Raw genomic sequence first — 25077 nt, 5'->3', positions numbered from 1 at the left:
AGCCACTTTGAAATAGTAAGTGTACATACAGGTCACTGCTGTGAAGAGCCAGTGTTACGTGTTTCACTAAGATGGAAAGGAACATTTCGAACACTTTTCTCAATGAACTGTTTATGTGTCAAAACAGTGCCGAGTGTTTTGCGCTATGTTTTAAAAACTGTTATACAAGGGGTATACCTTAAGCTGTGTAATCAAAGTCTCTGTTTATTTCCTTTTATATAATGTAGTGTTTTTAGATTGCTTCAGTTCAACATTAAAAAGTGAATACGTTTATTTCTATCTTTTATAGCTTTTAGAATTTGACAGAGAGCTGTCAGTCTTTAAAGACAGATTGTATGAACTGGACATCTCATTTCCTCCCAGGTAAGATTCATATATAATCCATTTACTAGCCAAACATAGCTGTTACTACCACTGTAGGTAAATGGAAGTGTTCCCGCACATGCTGTAGAAGTGATCATGATCTTCATTCCTTCCCTACGTGCTGAGTGTTCCTGCGTCCGTCAGTCCCTGAGCAGTGCCGGTGCCACGTCCACCCGCATGCCAACGGTGCCCGGCAGCACCTCGGTTGGGTCCAGCTGAGCCCGGCTTTTATAGCTGCTCTTAAACCAGCACTGACGTGACTGGGCACTGAGAGATCTTGTGCAGCTGCTTTTAAGCACTGGACCCAGATAACCTGTTAAAATGCTTTATTGCAGCCATAAAGGCAGCCCAGCTCGGGCTGTCAATAACTGCTCCCGCGGAGCGGAGCCGAGTGCCAGCGCTCAGGGGGGATCCGAGAGGAGCCACAGGAAGGAGGACAGGAGCTTACGCTGCTACGACTATTAGAATAATTTGGCTTTTTTAATACACATGCATAATTTTAATTAGTTACATCCCTTAACTGAATTGGAAACACATTGTTATCACACAAACCCAACATTTTTGCAAATGACAGTCCTGTTGAGGAGGAGTCTGTGGAAAATTTGGTACCATTTCAAACATCCGTGGCCCCTTTCCAAGAATGAAGAAGTCAGATCTCACAGTTGCTTTAAAGGGAAAGAAATACTGTATTCACAAAGAAAGGTAAAGTAAAGTTCAAGAAATCATAGGTAAAAACATATTTTTCATGCACTATTTTTTTAATAGATACAATATTCTTAACTATTGCTACTTTTTCTCTATGGACAGATAGAAAAGTATGATGTTTTGGCATACACTAAGAAAAAAATATTGAGAAAGCTTGCCTTTTTGTTATCATAATCTCATTATTTCTCACCAGCCAGCTGCGATACTGATTATATTGATCCCTTGGGACAATGGAAGTATGCATGGAGAGGTTAGCACTGCTCTAAATTGTTCTTATTGATTGAGTATGATAACAGAAGACCAGCAGTGTGTACATCTCTGAGTGTATTTCATTTGTTGTGTACCTGGTCAGGGTAAAAGGAGGTGAGGAGAAATAGATGGGAATTTTTTAGCAGAAATACTCTTCTACTTGATTTCACCAACATTAGTGCTTTCAGCCAGAACAAGGTTTAGCAAAAATACGTGGTTGCATGAATGTTTTGCAGATTCTCCAAAACCTTTCTGTCAATGTGGTTTGTGTCATTCCACTCTCAAGCAAAGATCAGAAATGTAGTGTGAGTAGTCTTTGTATCTACGTTGTGCTTTTGATCTGTCTGTGAAATGATGTGAACATCTGGCCAAGGTCTAAACCCTTGAAAATTTATTTTCACTAATACATCCAAATCTCAGCAGAGATTTCTGTTACTACTTCAGTGGTTTCTGCAGGTTACAGCTAAATTAGACACAACCCAGGATCTTCCTCGTGGCTACCAAGGGCTGTGCGCTATGAGGTTGTGGGCAGGTAGTAAATGAGCCTTCCTCTCTTTTACATCCCACTGGAGCAAGTCACGGTGAGAAACCTCCTTGAATGAAGCCCAGGTGGAACAAAAGCCGGAGCTGTGCAGGGAAGGGCCTAGCCGGGGCTCGGAAGCACGAAGCCTCAGGCCAGCGATGGGTCTCCAGGCATGGAGACCAAGACTGGCAGAAGCTGCCACAAGAGGAAAGCTCTAGCAAGTGACCTGCTGCGAGACCAGGACAATGAGACGGGGCTGCGGAGGGATGGTCAGGAGTGCTGCGGGAGAGCGGAGAAAACCGTAGAAAGAGTGAGACAGCCACTGGCCACTGGCCGTGGGATGTGGCAGCGAGAGGCAAAAACAGGTAGCTGGGAAAAAGGTTTTCCATGTCCCTTCCTAGCAGCAAGGCAGTGACAGACGGCTGCTGTCAGCCTCAGGTGCTGGGGTGCCAGGAGCCCCCGTCAGGCCGAGGTGATGCCACTTCTCCCTGAGAAGTGGCAGAATGGAGCTTGGAAGTGGCAGAATGTAGGACTGCATAGAGAGAGGAGGAAGCATGGGGAGAAACGGAAGGTGTTCGACAAAAGAATTAGAAGTTAAACTGGGAGTAAATAGGAGGGCTGGGGAGAGCTGTGGCTGAGAACTGCTGGCGCTGGTGTAGGAGCAGCAGCGAGCTTTGGGGGGATGCATGGGGAGAACCACATCAACAGCAGCAAGAGGAGGTAAATTAATATTAGTCAACTGCATTTGAACTCTCTGCTCCCTCAGTATCTGTATACTTTGACACAGAGCATTGACATCCAAATGATGTATTTCGATACCATTAACATTTTAAGCTACTCTGTCTACTGTATGAGTCTATTATTGTCTAGAACAAAAGTATTGTGTGCTACACCAGTAAAACCTTAGTAAAAGAATGCAAGACCAGGTGAAAATGTTCCCTCCCAGAGATCCCCGTGGATGAAACACAGATTTTTACTTTATCCGATTGATGGTAATGAGTGAAATGAAAGAATTACTCTGTAGTAAGAGCCGAGCATCTGCTCTCCCCTCCTTTACCCACATGCTTGCAGACTCGTCTAGGAACCTACAGCAGCAGCTCTCTGAGGCCATAGCTCACTGCTGCCAACTCCTTCTTTCTCAGTTTTATTACTTGTGTTTGTTTCCTTGCAAAACCAAAGGCAAGTCTAGCTCGTATCCTCGTCTTGTTCTGTACACAGCACCAATACTAGTGATGAAATATTTCATTAAATAAAATCAAGTCTTGTGAAGTCAAAGTGGAGGCAGCTGAGCCCTAGCCGCTGTTGATTTTTATTAGAGGATGTGATGGGCTCGGGTCCTGCATCCCGACCCCGCGGTCCCCCAGGGCGAGAGGCTGTCCTGCGCTCACTCTTGGGGTGACCCCTGCCGTGGGCACATCCGCATGGCTCTGCAGGATGTGACACCCTGTCCCCAGAGCTCATCAGGAATCCCACCTGGGAGAGCAGCCAGCAGTCTCATTGCTTTTTCTTCTGCTCTCTTTCAAGTAAAGTAAAAAGCCAAGATGCTGACCACTTCTTGCCACCAAAGATCCCCTGAGGTTTTTGCAAGAGCATAGATGTCTAGACAGATGTTCTGGCCAAAGTCTCGGTAATTGGATTCCACCTCCCTGAACACGCTGTTGCTGAAGTTGAATTTGGTGGTAATTCTTCACTCTCTGCCCCAGACCGCTGCACAGCGTGCCGGTGCCGTGCCGGTCACTCCTGTGCCGAGGGACACTCAGCTCAGCAATTGTCTGCAGAGCACAGCTCTTGGACTCACACAGCAGGAAGGTCTGCCCTACCAAGGTGGAAGCAGACACTTCTGAGCAGGAACCCTTTCCAGATATTGGGAAGCGGCCATGAAGAATCACTTCCAGCTCCACCTGTTGGCCTCTCTGTCCCCACTCAGGTCCCAACTTCGGGGCTTTGAGAACACTCTGGAGAGTGGGGAGGGGTAGCAGCGTAATGTGGCAAACCCTTCCTGGACCTCCAAGGGCCCGCAGAGGGCCGGTGCGGCGGCTGCTGCTCCCGCCTGCATCAAAGGGGAGCGATGATGGGGATGAACATGTGGCTGTGCGTGCTACTCACTCTGCTGCCTTCTTACGACTGAGTAATAGCAGTAGTAATAAATAGCAGTGTGCTGAAAGCTGGCACTTCCTTTGTGGCATGGAAGGGATGCTAACGCTGAGTTGATGAAACATAAAATTTCTCTGCACTTAAGCAGAGGATATTGATAAAATATGAGAATTTAATATGAGAATACTGCTAAAAATACATGATGTGCCATTAAGTGCAAAGCCAAGTATTTTCAATAGGCAAAAAGCAGTGGTTTTAATGTAGGACATTTTCTTTTTAACTTAGAACCTGTTCACTCATGCAAAAAAGAAACGAAATACATAGCCTAAATGTGTTGGTTTCACTTCCCAGTAGTTTTCCTTTCCTCGTTTTTTCTTTTATTCTGGAAAGTAGATACCGTAGCTTATTATGACTTAGCTGCTTTTATATATTGCTTGTAAATATGAGCTTAATCTATATTTGTCACATATCCAGTAATACTAGATTTTGTATTTTTAACCAAAGGGGAGGGGATATGATTGGTCCCATATATTTAGAAACTATTTCTTTAAGCTTCTTGGTATTCTTTGCTGGAAAGTGCGCGGTGCCTCCGTTTGTTCTGCAAATGCATGGAACAAAGCCTTTTTCACTGGGGGGAGAGACAGAGAAAGCTCTGGTCACTTTTTGTGTCAGGCTTATGGGCTTAATTAATGAGCATTTGAATTTAGAAGGAAGTCGTAAGGAATTGTAATGATAGCCTTAAACTAGCATTTCAGAATTTGTTTTATACATGATATTTTAATTACGGTCCATTGATTCAGTCTATGAATTATTCTCTCCTTCTGTTCTTGATCCATGGCGTTACAGTCTTACACCATGGGATGCTGGCCAACAATTGAAGACAGAGTGTCTCGGTTAAAATGGTACTGAATGGATCTAATACTACATTTCATATCTCTCAAAAAAAATGAAGATCAATGAGGATGGTTTTCTCTTTCTTTCATTTGCTTCATCATTTGTGCGTACAATTAACTGCCTGATCTGCAAAGAGTTCTACAAATCAGTGACACAGTTACGTTCCTGCCTTACTTGTAAATTTTTCCCTCAAAAGGCATGTTTGAGATTCAGTGTACTCTAGAGGTAAATGGAAAAGGTCACATCCCTTTGAGCTGCAGCAGACTAAGTTACTTATAAATTCATTTTTTATCAGCATATGCTGTTTATTCTCTGGACTTTATCGTGGGATTTTGTCGATGCACTGCCACGACTGGCCTGGGCTTGAAAGCTTTACTTCTTCAAGTCGGTGGTATTTTTGTGGTTAACTCTAGTGAGGCCCACAGGTCCCCCCGAATAGTTTTCTGGGTTTGTTTTCACGCCACCCCTAGAGCGTGATTCCTCTGTGATCACACACCTCAGGTACAGATACGGGTGGGCAGAAACGCGCCGCGCTGTGGCTGCCCCACGCGTGGCCTCAGCTCCCTGCCCAAGGCAGCGTGAGAGCCGAGTCCCGCCCGCCCAGGGACCCGGCCAGGGCCAGCCCTTCCTCAGAGGGCTTTGTTTCCCAGGAAAGCCACTGGTTTGTAAAATAGAAATAAGGAAAGTCCTCATTAACGCAGTAACAAGAAAAGGGTCTCTTTGCACAGCACCTGGCCTCACAGTGAAGGCGCGAGAGAGCGCGCCGCTGCTCGGGAGGAGCGCTTGGTTCTCCTCGCCAGAGCCCAGCCCAGCGTCCTCACCCCCAGTCCCACCCCTCTGGTGACAAAAAACAAGGGTAAACATATTGCTGCTCTGGGAAGCATTTGGAAGTTTGGGGGTCCTCAAGGTGCTCACGTACTTCAGAGTACAGACTGAGGAAACAATCAGATCTGATTCTTGCATATTCTTAGTTTTCATTTAAAAATCTGAAAGAAATTCTTCTGTGGCCATAATCTGACTGGAGAGAACTTTTTTGTATGTTTCTGTGTTTTGTTTTATCATAACACATCTGTATATTTTCTTCTTTTTATTTAGGGACCTGAAGTTCTTAAACTGTCAGACCTTGTTTCCAGTTTTCATTACACTGAGATAGCGTTTCAGTCTAAGCAGTAATAGAAATGTTGACTTCTTGAGTAAATGTCATAATGAAATGATGTCGCGTTGTAATATTACTCTGATTTTTTGTTCTTCGCTGTATTTAGAGTTGTCGATTTCATTATGCTTTTCACAATTCATGCTTTTCTACAGTTGTGTTCTCAGCTGATGATAAACTACATTCAGTGATCATTGAGAGCACTTAAGTCTTAGACTTGTTAGAGAAAACATCTCAGGAATCATTACTGACAGGTCTTGGCAAAAAAGAGTAGGTCTTTATGTTTCCAGCTACTGTATCATGCTTTTTAATACCTAGTTCTTGTTTTCTGTCTAGTCCCTCTGCTAACAGTTGCTAAAAAATAAAGTTCTGATGTTGCAGAAAGTATCAAATAAAAAGTTATTCTCTGTAGAGAGTGGAGACCCTGTACTGAGAACAGAATACTTTCATTTTTTTTTAAACAACTGCCTTCCTGCTCATCTCTAAGGAGTAGTACAGATAATTCTGTAAATAAATTGAAATACCAGAGGCCTCTTTCTCTGCAGTGCTGTATTTGCCGAGACTGCAATGGAGACGATAAGAACTTTGCTGTACAGCTGTCTTTTCACCATTTGGGGTTTAAAAGAGAACTGAAACTAAGCCCAAGTCCTCCACAACAAGTTAATGCAACTCTCCTGTGCTTCTGGATCCCCTGAGTGAGGACCCACCGTTGTGTAAAGCCCCCGTGGGAAGGGGTGTTGTGCTGAGTATCCTTTGGGGAAGGCTGCACGAAACCACAGGGCAGCTCAATTCATAGAACCTTGTAGTTCTGGCTGAAATCACTGGAAGCCAGAACAGTCAATTTTGTATTTAGAAGAGCTATTTTTCAAGGTTTTCTAAGTTTAAAATTACCATTCAAGTCTCTTGTGTGTTGAAACTTGACATGAGAGGCAAAGCAAGAAGTAAAATGCTTCCTTCCCTTTCCCTTTCTTTCCTTCCTTGCTTTTCACGCAAGATTTCAGAAGAGCTCCCAGTCAGGCTGCTGCATGAGTATTCTCCTGCCCAGACAGCACATCTCCTTTGGGTTACTCGTGCTGAATAGAGCAGGCACACGGTCAGGAAGACAAGGTCCGAAAGTAGGGGATGCCCTCACCCCATGGCCAGCCTGTAGGTGGGAGGAGCAGAGATGAGGTTTGCTCTCAGGGTTGCTTGTGCATTTCACAGGGAACGATCACTGGACGAAACATGAAAAACAACCCTTGGAGTGCAGGCCCGAGCCTTGGTGTGGTTGGTGAGATGGCAGGTGAATGAGGATTTTCAAGGTTACCACTCTGGCCTCAGCTGGCAGGGAAGGGGGGAGTCACCATCCCTGGAGGAGGTGAGAGGAGGTTTAAGGAGAGGCTGGATGTGGCACTTAGTGCCGTGGTCTGGCCCATGTGGTGGGGTTGGTTCATAGGCTGGACTCAGTGATCTCAGAGGTCTTTTCCAGCCTCAACAATTCTGTGATTCTGTGATTTTGTGAAGTTCTTTGGTTTTATTTAGCCATTAATACAGATTTTTTTCCTACTCTTTTGAAACAGCAGTTGATTTTACATAAATACGTTCATATTTTTAATCATACATAATTTTTGTATAGATCATAATTATATATCTTATGATAGTTCTATGAGAATTTATAAGTGTAGTGTACTGTAGTTATAAATTGAATTTGTAGCTATAAATGAAATGGTATTAAGGCAACCTAGTAAACTCCTGTTAATGCATATACCAGTGGGTTTCCACGGGATCTATGCCAGTGACTGTCCAGGACTCTTTCCAGTCAACTTTGTGTGTGGGAAGGATTCCAAAGCCACTTCTGAACTGCCCTGCAGCCATGTCTAAAATAGCATTTCTGCAGCATTCTTACGGAACTCAAAACAAAACTATTGTTCTTCTGCAGTGCAAAACTGTAATTTAGTTTAAGACCACATGTCTGCTTGATCTTAGGCCAATTCTTCACCCTACCCCCTGTGACCATCCTGTCATGGCGCAAGGGAGCATGAGTCACACCGCTGCCCCTCAGAACCGCGCAGAGCGAAGCCCCGGCTGAGCACCGCGCTCACAGCACCTGCCTCGATTGCGAGGCTGCCAGCTGACTCCTCTCAGTGCTGCCAGGTACTTAATATCTAGGCATGTCTCTAAATTCCTCTTCCGTTCCGAGTTCCTTGTGATCACAGAATCACAGAATCATAAATAATCCTTTAAGTTGTATCAGCTCCTCGTTGCGCATAGCCCGTGCGTGGCAGAGAAGCGCTGCTGGCGCAGGGAATGAGCTGCTGAGGAGGAAAACCTCAGCCCGAGAGCTCACAGGGACTCGCATGTGGCGGAGCCGCATCACCCCGGCCGCAGCCTCGGCCATGGGGCTGCCCCACCGCCTTCTTGGCTTCACGTTCAAGCCAGGCAGAACCTGACCCGGGAGAGGTGTCTGCAGAAAATGCAGCCGTCTCCTCCCGTCAGCGCGGCAGGCGGTCGGTGGTTCTGTCCCCACTCAGGAGGTTGCCCTCTCCAGAGCCCACCCGTGCCTTCCCTTGGGCTGAGAACAGGAGCAGCGACACACCTTCCCCAACAGCAAATCTGCCCTCCGTGCTGCCGCAGTGTGCCAAAAGCAAAGGCAAGCTGGGAGAGGAGTCACAGCTTAATAAGAAATCACAGGCTGCACTACAAGGCTGCTCTCTTTACATGGAGTGTAAAGACCCCTGCTAATGGAGTATTTTTCAGACATTATTCCCCTGTTCCTATACTCCTATATTTTGAAGCCTTTTACTCTATGTAGTGAATATTCAGGTTTTCATCTCATTACCCTTTGTAATCTAATGTAGCCCATAGCAACCTTAGCCATTGGAGTCTAAATACAATTCAGAATTTTAAACTCCGTAAGCTCTGTCAGTCACGGGCTGAGCAGCCCAGCCGTGAGCAAACAGCAAGCTCAGTGTGAGGCTGGAAAGGGTTGGTGGCAGTCAGCAGTTGTTGGAAAAGGTGGTAGCTATGAAAAAAGAAGTAACGACATTGTGGTCAGTCAATATACAGGTGGGTAATTGTTACCTTTATCGCTGCGCTTCATTAATTATTATAATTATTCTTGTAGCTGTTGTATAGCAAAGATAGGAGCTGACTTGAGCAAGAGTTCACACCCACCTACAAGGTTTGCTTTCAGATAAGTCTTCATGCACAGTAATCTCATGTATTAATCATTCTCTTAAAGTGACCTGTTCTTGTTTGTTGTTGCATTAGGCTGTCATGTAATTTTTTTGATGGGCATACGTTTTTGTCTTAGATATCCTCTGTGTGAGAGTTTTCTTGAGCAGACCCTCTACGTCGGTGGTATCTTGGCTTTGACACCTCTCACCAGGAGACAGGTTGAATCTCATTTACTCTTGCAAGAGTGTTTCTCCCTCGGAATTCTCGCTGGCTCTGGTCCCTTATTCTGCCAGAGTGCTGTTTGGTCTATAATCTATTTATTCTCTACTCTTGTGTTTTGTCCCATGACCTTTTTTTATTCTAGTAGATTGCACATTTTTTTCCTGGTCTAATTTTCACTACTGAGTGAGCCCGTCTGCTTTGCGTGAAGCGAAGCCACTTTCAAATGTGCTCACTTGCTCCTTCCCTTCTGCAGAGACCGTCCCAAGAAGAACAGCCCTGCCTTTTTGTACTCAGCAACGCTCCTGGGTCCTCTTCTCTCACAAAAGGAGGAGTTAGGCACCCAAACAGATCAAAAATTGTTAAAGCTCTAGATGATCTTTTTGCTTGCTTGACTGGTTACTTTTATAACACGTTATTTTTCTGCCAATTGAAAAATATTTTCCACCAAATAGAACTACTTCATATGCATTCATGCTCTGTAAAACACCTCCCAGGTGTTAGCAAGGTATCTTAAATTGCCAGTGGATCCCTCAGCCCCTGAGGAACAGACTCCCCCTGGACATTGTGTAGTTGGTCTGGGCTCTTCCAGCATCTAAGGCTGAAGCACAGGAACATCTTCTCCGCTGTCATTTCCTCCAAAGCAATTAGAATTTAGTCATTAACATGGTTCCCAGACAGATCTTATCCCCATTTCTCTCCTCACATTAAACCAGTACTGCGCTCACCATCATTCTTGATTAATTTCCAGGTTAAAATAGGGTGTTTCTTTAATTTGTGAGGAACTGGATAGAATTATCCTTGCAAGCAGTTCTGTTTGTTTTAAGGAACTGTGGCAAAGGGAAGAAGAGAGGAACATCAGTGAAGTAAAAAAGTTTCAAGGACTGAGTATTACCATATGCCACGTGTCAGGTGGGGATTACGGACCATGCTGCGAGCAGCGAGTAGCACAAACTCTAAACAGATTACGGTCCTTGCTGCTGACCAGGCCAGTCATTGTATTCTTGTCTTTTTTTTGAAAAACCTGATAGTTTGGAACCTAAAGCCTGTCCTGTGTGTTGCCTCAGCTTTGTGGTATTTTTTCTGCAGCATGAGAATTTGTAAATTGTAGCCCAAAAGTAACTTATTCCAAGCCAGGCATGTTCCCAGAAAAGACACTTAGCTCAGTCATAGTCACATAAATACCAGACTGTTCTGCTGGAACAAGCCAGCCCTGGGTCCTTCCCAACAAGCCAGCGTTATCCATAATTACGTTTAGCCACTTGGAATAGCAGCAGCGTTTAGTGGAGTACAGTGTTGTTGTTATTAAAGCAGGAGAGCGTGTCACTGTCCACTCCCTGATCCACTCCCTGAGGCACTGGTGTTGCTGAATGGTCCGTTTTCGTTCGCTGGGCCTCTCCACGATGCCGGGCTTGGACCGCAAAGCCTACGGGGCTGATGGCTCCCACCCGTGTACCAGCCCTTGCTCCCGCACAGGCAAACCCCCGCGGGGCCCCCTGTGACCGGTGGGATGTGTCCTGTCACCACCGTGGTTTGAACGCAGGGTGCTCGTAGCTGGCGAGGGGAGTTTTTCCTCTGTGGGGAGCGTTCTGGGAGGAAAGAGAAGGTTGTTGCTCACCAGGACTAGAAAGGGGCTCTGGGGTTTTTTTCACTGAAAAAGGTCGAGAGTTGCACCACTGACACAGAAATGTTAACTCTGAAGCGTAGTACAAATGTGTATTTTCCAAAGCAGTACGTTAAGCCAAAAAAGCAACATGCTCAAGATAAATCCGTGAAAAAGGTCCAGAGAAAAACATCGTGTCGTTAACCTTTTGTTTTGTGTTGTGCCCGGAGTTGCGACTTGAGCCCTGTTTACCCTCCTTACCCTTTGCTGCCAGGTTGCCCGGGCGGCCCCCTCGTTATCGTCACCTTTGACTCTGGTTGTTGGTGTGATCGCCATGGTGCTGGTGTAGCCTGTGCAAGTAGCAGCTGTTTAACGCGTTGTACTTTAACGACTGTGTTTGCAGGGCGGTGTTTACCCTCCTGATCCGGCATAAGTGAGATGCGAGTGGTGGCCAGTTGGCTCGGCAGAGCATCGTGAAGGCTTCTGTCTGTTTTGGTGCATGTGAAGCAGCTAATTTAATTCAAACAGCAACGTGTCTTATTGCTCAGCTTTAACTATCTGCTGGCTAAGATGAGCATATGAAGATAAATTACATGGGGTCATTTGTTAGGAAGGGAGCCCAAATCTCCCTTTCAGGTTCAGGGAAATATAAGATGGTCATTCAGTTTGGAGGAAGAAACTAACCAGCTGGGAGCTGTCAAAATTAGATGTCATACTTCTGCTGCTCAGATCACGTTTTCTTGAAATCACACTTGTGTACCAGCTCACACTAACGCTGAGTTAGGACTTTGTCCATTAAAAATATCAAAATATTTTTAACATTATCTTTGGCCTTACAACTTTTGAAGCACCCAAAGCTTGAACTGACAGCCTATGTTCACCATCCTTGCTTCTGGTTAAAGCGTTTTAGACCGTGTCTCAGAGCTAAAGGTAAAGTGCTCCAACGTTTTCTTGGGAAATATGAAAATCGGAAATAATCTTCCGATGAAAAGTGGTCAGGATATTTCCCCTTTTGAAGTCATATCTCAATATCATATGTAAATAGAAGTATTTAAAAGTGAGAGAGGGTTTAGTATATGTGACGGCTCATACCCAAGTTGAAAAATAAAACAGACCAAGTCAAAACAGTGTCTCAGCTCTTCCTATAAATAGCTCAGTTTTCATCAATGCTTATAATTCCATCCTATCTCAAATATTTTGCATTAGAAACAATTCAGTGATATAAAATGTGAGGACAACTAAATGAGAACAAGTGAGTTTTGAAGAGGAGGTATTTCTCCTCCCTGAAACACAATAAAGTTTGCCTTAACGCCTGCCTATGAATCTGAACGTGGGATGCCCAGTTTGTCAAAGTGACCTTTATCATACTAAAAAGATCACATAGCTTAATTTTTCCCCCCTGTAGCCTAGTGGAGACACTCCTGGAAGTGTCTTGGCCATAGGAGGAATCCCTGAAGCCGCAGGGCAGCGGGCTAGCAGCGGCAGGGCACGGCCGCAGCGCTCGCTCTCGGGGACGCACCAGGAAGCAGAACAGCCTGTGGCGGGCAGCGTTCAAAGGCAGTAACACTCAAAGTGAATTAATTGTTTCCTGTTAGAAAGTACATTTCAGCCATCTCAGTAACACCTTTTATCTGCTCTTACACAAGAGGAGTTCGTTGGGAGCATTTTTCCTGACTGGAAATGCCAGTTAAGGAGACATTTATATACACAGCATAGTTGGCTTGTGTTTCCAGTGAAGACGCTGCTGACAGGATGGTTTACGGTGTCAGAAGACTTCTCACCCTGCAGTAAGTATTTTTGTAAAGGTGTCCAATCATCTTTGACAGTACCTGTCAACAGCAGCAGTGACGTAATATTACTGACACTCTTAATGGTTTATTTTCCCCAGTTGCCAAGTAGCTCTCATCCTTATTAACAGTAATACCAGTGGTTCATTCGGCAGCCTGCTCCTTATTAACAGAGTTAGTTAACAATTCCCCAAAGTGTTTGGTTAAATTTTGACAACGCTGAGCACGGTATTAATGATGATGCTCTAATTAGAAACTTGGGGAAGTTTTATTCAGAAAACCCACTTGACAGTAATCTTGGTTAAATAAAATGAGTGTGACTGAAACAGAAGTTCATGAAATAAGGTAGAAAAGCAGCTAGAAGGAGCATCTTGTGAAAAAACAAAGCCTGAGCAAATTGAGATAAATCATACAAGCCTCTTGCATGGGTGCTCCAGCTCCAGAGCTGCCTGTCTGTCCATCATCCAGAGGCATAGACAGTCCAAGTTTATTTTGCGTAGCTCTACTGGCTGACACACAGAGAGAATAACAGACACTTTCTGCTGTTACATATTCAGCTAACATGAGTGGTTAAAGTCCTAAATGTCAGCCTCGCCCCTGTTTTAAACAGGGCAGAGCAGTTGTTCCACATGGAATTCCTCATTTCACCATTTGTATTTTTAAATGTATGTAATACAGGATGTGTAAAAAAAATTTTTAAAAATCACTAACTATACTGAATACTAAAGTTAGGAATTGTGTACAGTCTTAACTTACCTGTGGCACCTGTATGTCTTAGCATTTTATGTTGTTTATATTTCAGTGGTACCTAGAGGCCTTTGTCTGTTACGTGATCGTTTCTACATGAGCGTTTGCTATTCATTCTCAAGATCACTGTTTTCTGTACATTGCACAAGATAGATTGTGATTAAGGCTAAATGCTACTGAAATGAAAAAAAAAAACAAAACATTCTTTCGTATCTGGTGATAGGACTGAGGAAGCTGGTTCCCCCTTTTTCTCTGCCACAGTCACAGTTTTGATGGTCAAGACTAACAATGCATGTACAGAAAGGTGGCATCATGTTTACCTTCTGGGAGACTAATACTGGAGTTTTCAACTTTTGGTTCTTCAGTGGACAACCTTTAGAATTATTTTTACCAGATCTGCAGTTGTTTTTAGTTTTTATCACCCCTGTAATTGTTTATACAATTCATAGACCAGAAAATCTGTTACCTAGAATTATTAACTGTGTTTTGATTTAAGAACTGAGTTCCTTACTTGCCTGGAATGAGTGTGTTAAAAGGCTGGAGATGCCAGCAAAACAAAGCTATTTTAATGCACTTGCTAGTAGACATCCTTGTATTTAATGTCTTTCGGAAGATACGTATTACAAGAATAGTTTGGCTTCTTGCATATGCATAAATTTAAATTTACGGTATTCTTTAAAAGAGACTCTTTATGCTTTATTTTGCTGAAGCAGTTGAGAAGCGGGGTTGGAAGGAAGGAAAAGAAGAGGTAAATCATGAAGTCACCGTAGAGAGAACAAGAAGTGAACAGTCACACAGAGGCGTGTGTTAGCACGCTGGTGTCTGGGTTAGCCAACTGAAGTCGGTGGAGATATTTTCCGCTTTCGCGAGTGCTCTCCTGAGCCTGTGCTCCCTGGGCAGTTGTGGTATTGGGAGAAGCAAAACAAGCATCATGTCTTTATGTCCTGCTTTTTCTGAAATCCCTGCTCTCCTGTTGGTTGTCCTGCCGGGCGCTCGCAGCCCTTGCGGCAGCAGGGCCAGGTCTGCCGGGGTCTGGACCCGCGTGTCGGTGGGAGTGCACCGACGGCTGCTGCCCGGCGAGGGGTTCAGTGTGCAAGACTGACACCGAGCACTGGTGTGGGTGGCAGCTCAGAGGCTTTGGGCATTTTCCTTCCGGCACTGAGTTCTGCAACACCTTTCTGTTACGGCAGCACCAGAGTCATCAGCCTGGCGTCCTGAATTGCTGATGCCTCTGGCTGTCTGCTCTTCCTATTGCTTCTGCTGACTGGCTTTAAATCCCATCAGCCGGCGGGAAGGCATCTGAGCGAGGTAACGTCGTGTGAGACACCAGGGTATCCGTAGGGGAGAAAGCCTGTATAAATGCTCCAACCAAGTGAAAGCTTCAGAGTTCACAAGAAGATGATTTAATTCTGGAAGCAGTCACGTTATTTTCATTCCACTGCTCATTTGACTACAGAACAAGGTGATGGAGACAACTACTGGAGTGTGTGTTGTTAGAAAAGTTTTATTCTGGAACAGGATGCATTCAACAGCGTATTTCATGGAACAGCCTTATTCCAGAGACCCCTAAGAGAGCTTTTGTTTGCGAAAACCTGTTTAAGGTAAATGGCATATAATAAACTAAACTGCCCTGTACCCCAAACCTGTTCAGTTACAAAAAAGAATCTCTCCCAGCAAGTCTGAGTCATACTTAGCTGCGATCCCGTTTTGAGCCTGTCTGCATGAGACGCTCACTTAGTCCAAAGTATTTGTAACCTTTCTAGTGCATGAAGGAAGAGAACAAATAGTTTTCCTTGCGTTGGGGCTGTACCTAGTTAGCACTTTTTCTTATGTCTATGTCAGTATTTCACTGAGAGCGGGACTCGCTCGAGCCATCGAGGTGGTGGCGGGGAGGGAGAAGCCTTATTCGTTACTGCGTCCCAGGGCAGAACGCTCCGCGCTTCTGGCCTGACGGAAGTGTCAGGAGACACTTGCCCCACTTTGTTGTATTAAATTATTAGCAACAGATCATTTTGTCCAGGTAACTTCTGCAGCGTTTCTTTTCAGCTCTGTCCCAGCCATTAGAAATCTGATTTGTCACAGATTTGTAAATGACGGTAACTTCTTGACTGGGTGATCAGCACTTAAAGACCTTGAAAAATCGGCAGAAGTTTTCACCCCATGAAAACATTAAGATCAATAAAGCAAATTGATAAATACCGTTGCACAGAATATAGGCTCTCGAATGAAATGCTCTAACACATAGCGGTAACAGATCATTCCAGGTACTGAGCATCGTACTTTAAAAGTCATACAGTTAATGCTGCGAAAAGAAGGATTATATGAAATGTGATTGATTCTTATACCTTATGCCATAAAGTGTAGCTTCAGTTATGTGGGGTTCTTGAGTAACTGAAGTAAGAGGTTACCAGAAAAAGTCAACCCTTAAATTGCAGACAAAGAGCTTCTGCTACCAGTAGTATTACATCATCAAAATATTTCACAGACAGTCAGAAATAAGCCATACTTCTGTATGTCAGTGAAGCAGCAAATTGAATTCTCATAATATGTTTTGAAAATGAGTCTTGTTAGGTTTGATGAGGTGGAAAAGGTACTGAGATCACTGGTTGGTTCCAGTACGCTCAGTACACTTTTCTTGGATGTTTGCCATGGCTAATCTTTTTAATGGCAGTGTAGCTTGTAAAGCCATTTGGTAGAAAGCCGTACATCTCAGCTCAGAGTATCACACCAAGTAGGGTGGTAAATAAGTTTCTGTTCAAGCATGCAAACCCTTTTGTTACAATGCCAGAAATTTTATTTTAACACAAGTATTAGGAGAACTTCAGTATTTCCTTCATGAATTTGATGATGAGCAGAATAAAATGTCAAATGCCATTTGAAATGCACCCACACATAGATACGTAGGTAACATGCGCCAGCTGTATGGGTTTTGTTTAAAGACACTTATCAAGGACAAACTTCAATTCATTCAGGCCAAATATTCAAGAAATTGAGCCTGTCACACACCCTCTTGATTTCTGCAAACCCCCTCCTTGGCTGCTTTGCCATGTTGGAAGTGGTCTGGGAAAACAGTGGGCCTTACAGCCTCATGAGCCATCTCTTTCAGAGTTCTGTCATGTTAAACTAGTGAGAACTTCTAGGTAAAAGGAGGAAAACTTCGGCCTCAGCCTCCCAACAGTTGAACCGGAGGTCGTCCCTTGAGGTTCTGTGGCCCATCTCAGCCTGGGGTCACACCAGCCTGCTGAGTTAGCTCATTTTACCTGGTTCTGTAGGTTACAATAAACACGTTCTGCTGCATTTCAAAACTTATGCTAGAGCACACTGGAGACCCCACAGCACATCTACAGTGACCCCACACAGTGTCATCAGCTTCTTCTCCATGTCTTTGCAAAATAGTTCATGTTTTGCTAACACAGTTTCATATAAAGGTACGGAATGTTAGGTAAGGAGCATCATTTTTCTTAAACCACGTTCCTAATTCCTTGGCTCTGTAGAAATCCCCTGGAAAAAAATGCTTTCTTGTTGAATCTTCCTTGTGTCAGCCTTAGAGAATCCATACAGGTGGGGGTTTTGTACAGCTGCAGAGATCCCGGTGCTCTGAACTCTTTGATTTCTGTTAAATTATTCCTGGATAGTTCTCCTCGAGAGAGTCCTGCAAAGAAATCCCATGAGGTGAACCTTTTTTCCCTAGGATTGTTTTTTCATCTCGTGGCTATTCACGTTCCATAGTCAAAGCCGACAGCTTGTTCTGTACTTGAGTTCTTGTTGAACTAATTTTCATACTTTCACATAGGTGACAGTCTGCTGCCTTTAAACACTCTCACATGCAAAAATGCAAGGTAGGAGGTGAGAGTTTCGAAGCTGTTTGTGTCTTAACATGTTGGCCTGCAGTTGGATTGTAGGTACGAGAAGAGAAATGGAGAAAGAGCACATGAGAAAGGAAGGGGGAGCAGAAAAGAAAGATAAGTAGGAGAGGTGTCTAAAAGAGCTGCTATTTGCCACTTAAATTTTTTAATCGGTGCGGCCATTTGAGCCAAAGGTTTCAGGCTGCTTTGCAAAGAGTGTCTGAGGCTTGTGACGGTGCTTGGTTTGCAGTTACCCGTACAGCGAGGACTCCAGCCAGGGCAAGCAGTACATGAACACGAGATGTCCAGCCTGGTGCGACAGGATCCTGATGTCCCACTCAGCCAAGGAGCTCATTCTGAAAGTAAGTACGGCCCCGTGCTGCGGGGCGGGGGGCACGCAGGCTTCTGCCTGGCCCAGAGTTTTCAGTTGCCTGTAGCCAAGACTCATCACGCTGAACACAGCGTCCAGTGGCAATAATAAACCGCTGTTGCTGCCAGTGCTGCCCGCCCGACAATGTGGGTTTGTCCCAGTTAACCCGCCAGCAGTTCCCTAAGCACGAACTTTCACGAATGCTCCTTTCAGTGCCCGGGCTGCCTCCCGTCTCTCTGCACCACTGCCATGCTTGTCCGTGCTGTACTGGGGTGTAAGTCACTGGGAAACTGTCCGTGCCTGCTTTAAAATAAAATAAATAAAATAAAATAAAATCAATCAAACCCGGCATCATTCACCCAGGCCAGTCCACTAGACAGAAACGTAAGTAACGGCGCTGTCCTCACTAAGGATGCAGGCAGGGTACATGGGAGTGGCTGCTGACAGGGTTCGTGCTGTTGGAAGAGACACCTGCACAGCAACAGCCTGAGGTGCCCCATGCACAGGCAGGATAGACGTAGGTTCCCTCTGATGCTGCTGGTGAGAACTGGATTTCCCAAGAAGGGATCAGGGATGGGCCCCATCTCCCATTGCTGTGCCCTGGGCGAAGGCCGGGGCTCCAGCAGGCCGGCTCCAGACGCTGGTGTACCAGTTCAGTGCCTGAATTTAGATATTCCATTAGAGCTTTGAAGGCACAGTCCTGCAACATTTTTAGAATATACGGTTCCTCCTGGGAGTTTGGTTGGATAAACTTGGTGATGCTCTAATGACCTAAATGACCTAAACAGAGTTCAAGAGCCTTCCAGTTTTCCTTTCATCCAGTCTTTGCAGCTTCATGGCTTTTTTCTCTGTTAAAATTAATGAAACCCTTGAAACTTGCTCTCCCAAAGTTCATAACCTTCTGTTTCTCACATCAGAGTTACTTATCTCATGATTAGGCTGTCTGCTTTGCTTTGCAGTATGTAACTCACTGAAAGGCTGAGAACATTTTTGCCATAGCTACTCAGATTTCAATACAATGTACTTCCTCACACGTTTTAATGTGTAAAAAGTGTCAGTATGATATCTTGAAGGTTCACCCAAAATTTTAGACCATGCATGTGCTGCAGTATTTAATGAAGAAGAAAAAAAACCTGAAGCTAGGAAGAATGCAGGATTTGTAGTAAAATATTCATATCAAAAACAGTGTTATTTGATTTTCTTATACAGGAAAATCTGTGAAAAAGTGAGACCTTACCCAAAATATTATAGATAGTACTTGGCACCCATGAAATTCCTAAAGAACAAAGGATTAAAACCATGGAAAAAGTGGCCAATGAGGGAAGATTTTTTTTTAAAAGCTATGAATAAGGAGATAGAAGTGTACACAAAGGCTTGAAGAGTGTAAACAGTACAGAGGGAAAGGAATTCTTTCAGATTATCTAGGGGGGGGTATAACTTGGATATAATGGGAGAAAATTAAACAAAGGGAAACAGAGTGTTAAAGAAATTTGTAACTGTGCAGTCACTTAGCCCAATTCTTAGTCACCATGGGATAGAAACCAAATCAGCTGGATTTTTCAAAGCTTACGTTTAAGAAAGTACATCTAATTTTGTCTCTGCCGCTTTGCATTTGTAAACTGGGAGCCTGCAGTTTGGAACCTCTCCAGAAACACACAGGCAAAATTTCAGATGTAGGTGAGGCCAAACTGGCACGGTCGTTACCCTCAATGAGTCTATACCAATAAAAGGAGTAAACTTGCCCAGCTCAAAACTAATCTGTAATTCTGGCCAATAAAACTGGTGGGAATATTGAATAGAAGGGAATGCTGGATGGATAGAGGAAAGGGAAAAAGGACCTTACAGGCTGTTGTGGTTCTACACGGTAAGCAGCGTTTGCCTTGCCACTAAGAATTTATTCCTTTGCAGAGACTTGGATACTTTAAAAGGAATTATGAATAGAGTTAAAGCAGATTTTAATTAACTGTAACAAATCCTTAAAATAGAAATACATATGAATTTTTAAAAAAGTCCCAGTCGTAACTCGCTTTTGAATATTCCTATGCAGGTAATTATTTTGCTGTGTTAATTTTTCTCATAGGCAAAGAAAGAACTTATTTTTCTGTCTTAGCCATTCAAGCAAAAACGGTGGTAAATCCTCATTTCAGTCCTATGTAAAGGAAGCACCGCACACACAAATTGCCGCCGTGCGCAGCGGGCTCAGGCACACAGTAGGCGCTGCAGATTGTACAGACATGGGGCTGTAAACAGCTTTCATGCAACATCATCTATCATGCCATGGTCGGTTACCTCACCATCATGTTATTTTATGCTTCCTGAGCCCTAAAACACCAAAGGTTGCCCACTGCTAGGGAGCTGCGTTGATGCCTGATAGCATGAAGTAATGAATGCTCAGCCAAGTGTACACTGTTTCTGCTTGTGCGCCGCTGTAATTTGTTTATCTGTCTAAAGATTATGCAGTTGAAAATCCACAATTTTATGCTGCCTTTGTAAATTATCAAGTCGCTTTTGATGAATGTATCCCCACTTCCGATGCTGGTGGCATTATGATCTTGAAATATTGGAAAGTGCTCATGCATACAATGCAGAAGGTTATGGTTTTGTATTTTTGGCAGACAACCGTGCTATAAAGTAAATCTGACCTTAAGCTTCCTTACTGCATTAAAGATAATTCAGTTTTAACTTTATAGTCCTAAATGCTACTGTTTATATAAAGTTATTGCCCAGTCAGACCTGACTGATTACGGATGAGGAAGTCCTGACTGCTTCATACAAAATAAATTAGTATTGCTGAAGTGTTTAAAGCCCAGCTATGATTTTCCTAGAGGCTTGAGAGTACACAGATTGCAGATTTAATTAGCCTGTAATAATTATCTAGCATAGTAAGGAATTGTCTTGTATGGCAATGTATTTGTATTTATTCCTGAAGTACTGTACTAGAGGATCAAAACAGATTCTCAAAATTATGTTTGCTGCAAATGACAGTGACGAGTACATTTTATTATTCATTAAGCTACAAATGCTAAAGAAATGAGCATATAAAGTTCAACGTGGAACAAAAAGTGGTTCATAACGGAGATGGGAGGAACGTCATCTTCCATTTGCTCGTTTTCTTAAAATCACTTAATGCTTTTTTTCAGATGAAGAAACCTATCTCATAGAAATGGCTGAAGATTATACTCATGAACTGTAAATAATTAATTCCTCTTTCCGAACATTTAAAATCACCTGTATGATGAAATCAAATGCTCTTACAAGATGGTGTGGATTGCATGTAATTCAAAGAACAACATGTATCGCATCTAATTCAGTAAAAACTGTTGTTCTCAAAAGAGGACTGGCCACACGCACGAGCTGCGTTTCACTGCAGAAGGCTGGAACGCAATCCTGACTTAGTCATTCATCCCATCTACCCGAGTCTTAGTCACTAAAATTTCTTGAGGTCCCAGAAGCAAGAAGCAGGTGCAGTGATTTCATGAGGGGACAAATTGCTGCGAGCCGTAGATTGGGCATAAAAATTCCTTCCACGTGATCTTTCTCTAGAGAAGCCAAGCAAAGAGGTGTTAAATCACTCTGTTCAGAAACTGGGTTGAACTGTTTGCATAAATTATTTCCATATTTCTTTCTGTTTCTGTAATCTGGAGAATACTCGAACTGACTACTGTTCTGTTGTGCTTGTTTTTTTTAACTAGTCAGAAAATGATGAGAAGATAGTAATATATGACCACATTGGGCCAAATGTCTGCATGGGGGATCACAAGGTAATTAAATTAAGCATTTTAGTATTGTAAGTCTTCTATTAGGAAGGAGAATGTATGTGCTACTTTCTGTTAATTTTTATGTTTAAGGCAACTATATCTCCGTCCTGTTTTTAATTTAAAGCCTCGAAAATGTTGTAAAATTGAGTTCACCTGAAATCAGCCAGTGTATTAGAGTAGGCACTTGTATGGAGTCACATAAAGAACAGGGTGGTGTGTGTTGGAGCGAACCCAAGTGTGACACAGTACAGGAGCAACTCTCTGTGCACTTAAAACTGTTCTTGTAAATCTAAAGTACTTCCATTAGGTTATCAGAATTCCTTCCAAAATGTGGCCTTGGTTAAGGTGGTCCCTAGCTGATTATTAGTAGAATAACTTATAGTCAGTTCCGTATTTAAGCAACAAATGAGAAAAAAGATACAGAATTGCATAAATATGGGTTGTTAACGTGAAGAAAAACACACAAATTTTACAAACTATCTCCTCTGCTGAAGATAGCAGCTGGAAAGAAAAGGTAGAAATAAAGCAAAGCTGAGGAGCTGCTTTCTTGGAAAAGAGCTAACGGGGGCGTAGGAGGTAACCTCTGAGAGCCTGTATGAAAACCATATAAAAGCTCAGCTAGGAACCTGCAAAACCAGTAGTGGGGTACCAGTCCTGGCGACAGCGCTGGGGTTCCTGGAGGACAATTCGGTGACAGCGATGAGTGATGACAGGCATGTGCACAGGTACACGTGTGCGCCCACGCTCACACGCATGGACCTGGATTTACTTCCGTGGCCAGAGCGCTTGGGAGACAGAGCAGCGTCTTTCTCAGGAAGAACACGTCAGATACTCGGTCCAGAACCGTCCCAGTCAGAGTTCAGAAGGCAGATTGGGTAAAGGCTCCAGTAAAACTGCAGGTCCTTGTGTCAGCAGCTGCAGCACAGCCGGTGCAGAAGCAGCAGTTTGTGTTCCCTTTGTCACAGTGTACGTAACATGAGTTTCTCTTGGCATGGCACTTCCACTGGAGCTGATTCTGTGATAGAAGGGGGGTTGTGCGTGGGACCCAATCCTCTTCCCACAGAAACCGGGGCCACATTTTCCCGTAGATTTCGATGGGAGCAGAGATCTGTGAGGAGACGACGTAGTTCTCTTGTGCACTCTGTAGTCAGATTAATCAAAAAAATTATTGCATCGCTTTGTTTGCAGTCATAGAATAATTTGTGGTGTGTTTAGTATTGACTGTAAAGAAAATGTTTAATGCTTCCAATGTGTAACTTCTATTTTTCCCTAACTTGCTGCAGCCTGTGTTCCTGTCCTTTCGAATAGCTGCTGGGGCAGGTAAACCTATTGCAAATGTGCACAAGTGTTGTGTCGTGCAGTGATGTGGTGGTAAATATCATTTTTTTTTCCTTTACGTTTATATTTCTACATCATTTCCCCTGTGTTTATTTTTCTTTTTAAAAAACTGCCAATTCTGCAACAGGAAAAAGATGCCTACGAAACGAGAAGATTTTCCGCGAAACCACGCTGTAGCAAGGAGGGGAGGGAGCCCGCAGCATACCGAGATACGTAATCCTAACAACTGTATTAATAAATCAAGTCCCGAGTGCCACATTTTTAGACTGCTGATCGTACACTATGCTTCAGCATCTGGACTCTGTTCGAGAAAAGCCTCACATACCTCACTGTCTTGTATGTTCATGTGACATCAAGTAGAAATGTGGAATTATTTTTTATATATATGTCACAGTTCTGTTGCCAAAACTCTAAATAGACAGCAGAGACGTTATGTATTTTAGATTTCACAACTTTCGACTTTTAATAAGTGTTTGTCAATGTGGAAAAGCTATTTCAGCATATTATAAACTTTTAAAGGTGTCATGCCTAACATTATATATCTTTACCACTTTGGGGTTTTGTACATTGGATTGTATAGCTAGAGATATTGATGGTTTAAAATGTTTTTTTTCTTTGTCGACCAAGGCTTATGGTTTGTGTTTTAGGTTTAGTATTTTGTTTTTCATTTTTTATAATTTTTTTCTCATGTTATTTACTATACTGCCATGTTACATGGTTTTTGAATCACACAGCAGCTGCTTTCTATACATACATATATATGTGTGTGTATATGTATGTATGTATGTGTATATATACACAGATATATAAATAATTTATAAACCTGACCAAAACTTACGCTAAATATACTTTCCAATATGAATGCTTGAGAGTGCCATATCAGCAGCTAGTGTTGGAGTCTTAGCAGGTTTAGTTAAGTGTACATCAACAACCAACATTTATATAATAAATAATATATAGCAGTGCCATCCTGGATACAGATATATAGCATACTATATAGCACATATATTAGCAATTTCACTTTGTTACTCCTATAATCCCTTCTTTCTATGTAATATTAACAATTGAATGTGAAGTTCTTAGCTAGGTTTGGGTGTAACTTTCCAGAATTTTGTAAACTGGTTTTGTCCGTCTTTTGTTACTGTTTTATGGTGCCAAGTATTCTATATTCAAACAATAACAACATGGGAGAAGAAAATAATAGTCTGCTTCAGGTAGCAATTGTATTGGACACAGACTGTATTTATACAGTGTTAAAGAAAAAAAAATAAAGAAGGGGAAAAAAAAGAGACTGTAAATTTTCCTGGTTAGTAGCTCAGTGCAGCCTACAATATAATCTTGTTACGGACATTTTTCTCCCACTACTAAATACAACATTAAAAGGTGATTAGGGAGTCTGTTGATGAAACACAAATGTATGTTTTATTGATTTAATTTAGAACACTACAGAGTTCATGGACTGCGTGATGGCATTAGATTGATGCTTGATTTTGGTATAAATCACTACCGTTGGAAATGATTTGATGTCTGCTTGCAGAGTGTTTTCTCAACAGTACGACCTGAGTTTATATCGAGTACTGTTGCCCAAAGGGTGTCTTGCAGCTCTGTATTGTTATTGTGCCATGTTGCATTATAACCACACAGTAATTCTATTTAAGCAAACTCAACTCATGATAACTTCGAAGGCCTTTAGAAATGAGTACTCTGGTTCTCAAGCAATAAAAACTAATCATGGTGAATGTGCTGTGTCAGTCCCTTTAATTTGGGCATTGAGGATTACGGGGAAATTATTAAATTGTCACATTTCTTACTAATGAGTTACCTTTTAATCTGCCAATTAACAGGGCTGTTTTTCACGCGAGCACCTGTATAATAGAACGTGGTTCTAGTGTTAATCAAAACACAACACAAACCGAGGAGAAGACGCTCGGGAGTTTGTGATGAGAGCGCGAGGAGAGCCATACAACTTTACGAGCTATTCATGAGATGCCAGTCCCCAGCAGCTAATAAATATGCCACCGTAAACTCCTTCGTGATTATCTCTGATTTCAGAAAAAAAAAACTACCGCTTTTTCCATCTCGCACTGAAGCCCCATGCACAGACAGACCCTCAGAGCCGTGAACGGCAGGACCGTCGCTCACCCCGCTCCGTCCGGAGGCCTCGGCGACACGGGTGACCTGTCCAGGTAATTTGTTGGAAAGAGTCTCAAATTTAACCCACAGAAATACTTAAATCGCGACTTTAGCATTTAAACAAGACCCAGCGGTGCTCT

At 43.2% G+C, this 25077-nt stretch overlaps 1 long non-coding RNA gene across 1 annotated transcript; it reads left to right on the top strand.

Moving 5' to 3' along the window:
* The first annotated feature begins 289 nt into the window (after positions 1-289).
* On the top strand, positions 290-24543 carry LOC104276619. The gene is made up of 5 exons (XR_717841.1): positions 290-363; positions 17589-17700; positions 21401-21469; positions 22750-22837; positions 22932-24543. It is a non-coding gene; the product is annotated as an uncharacterized LOC104276619 (long non-coding RNA).
* The last annotated feature ends 534 nt before the right edge of the window (positions 24544-25077 follow it).

This window comes from Apaloderma vittatum, unplaced genomic scaffold (genome assembly GCF_000703405.1).
Source record: "Apaloderma vittatum isolate BGI_N311 unplaced genomic scaffold, ASM70340v1 scaffold11657, whole genome shotgun sequence".
NCBI classification, from domain to species: domain Eukaryota; kingdom Metazoa; phylum Chordata; class Aves; order Trogoniformes; family Trogonidae; genus Apaloderma; species Apaloderma vittatum.
The sequence above is the reverse complement of the archived record's forward strand: the minus strand, read 5'-3'. Positions and strand labels throughout refer to the sequence as shown.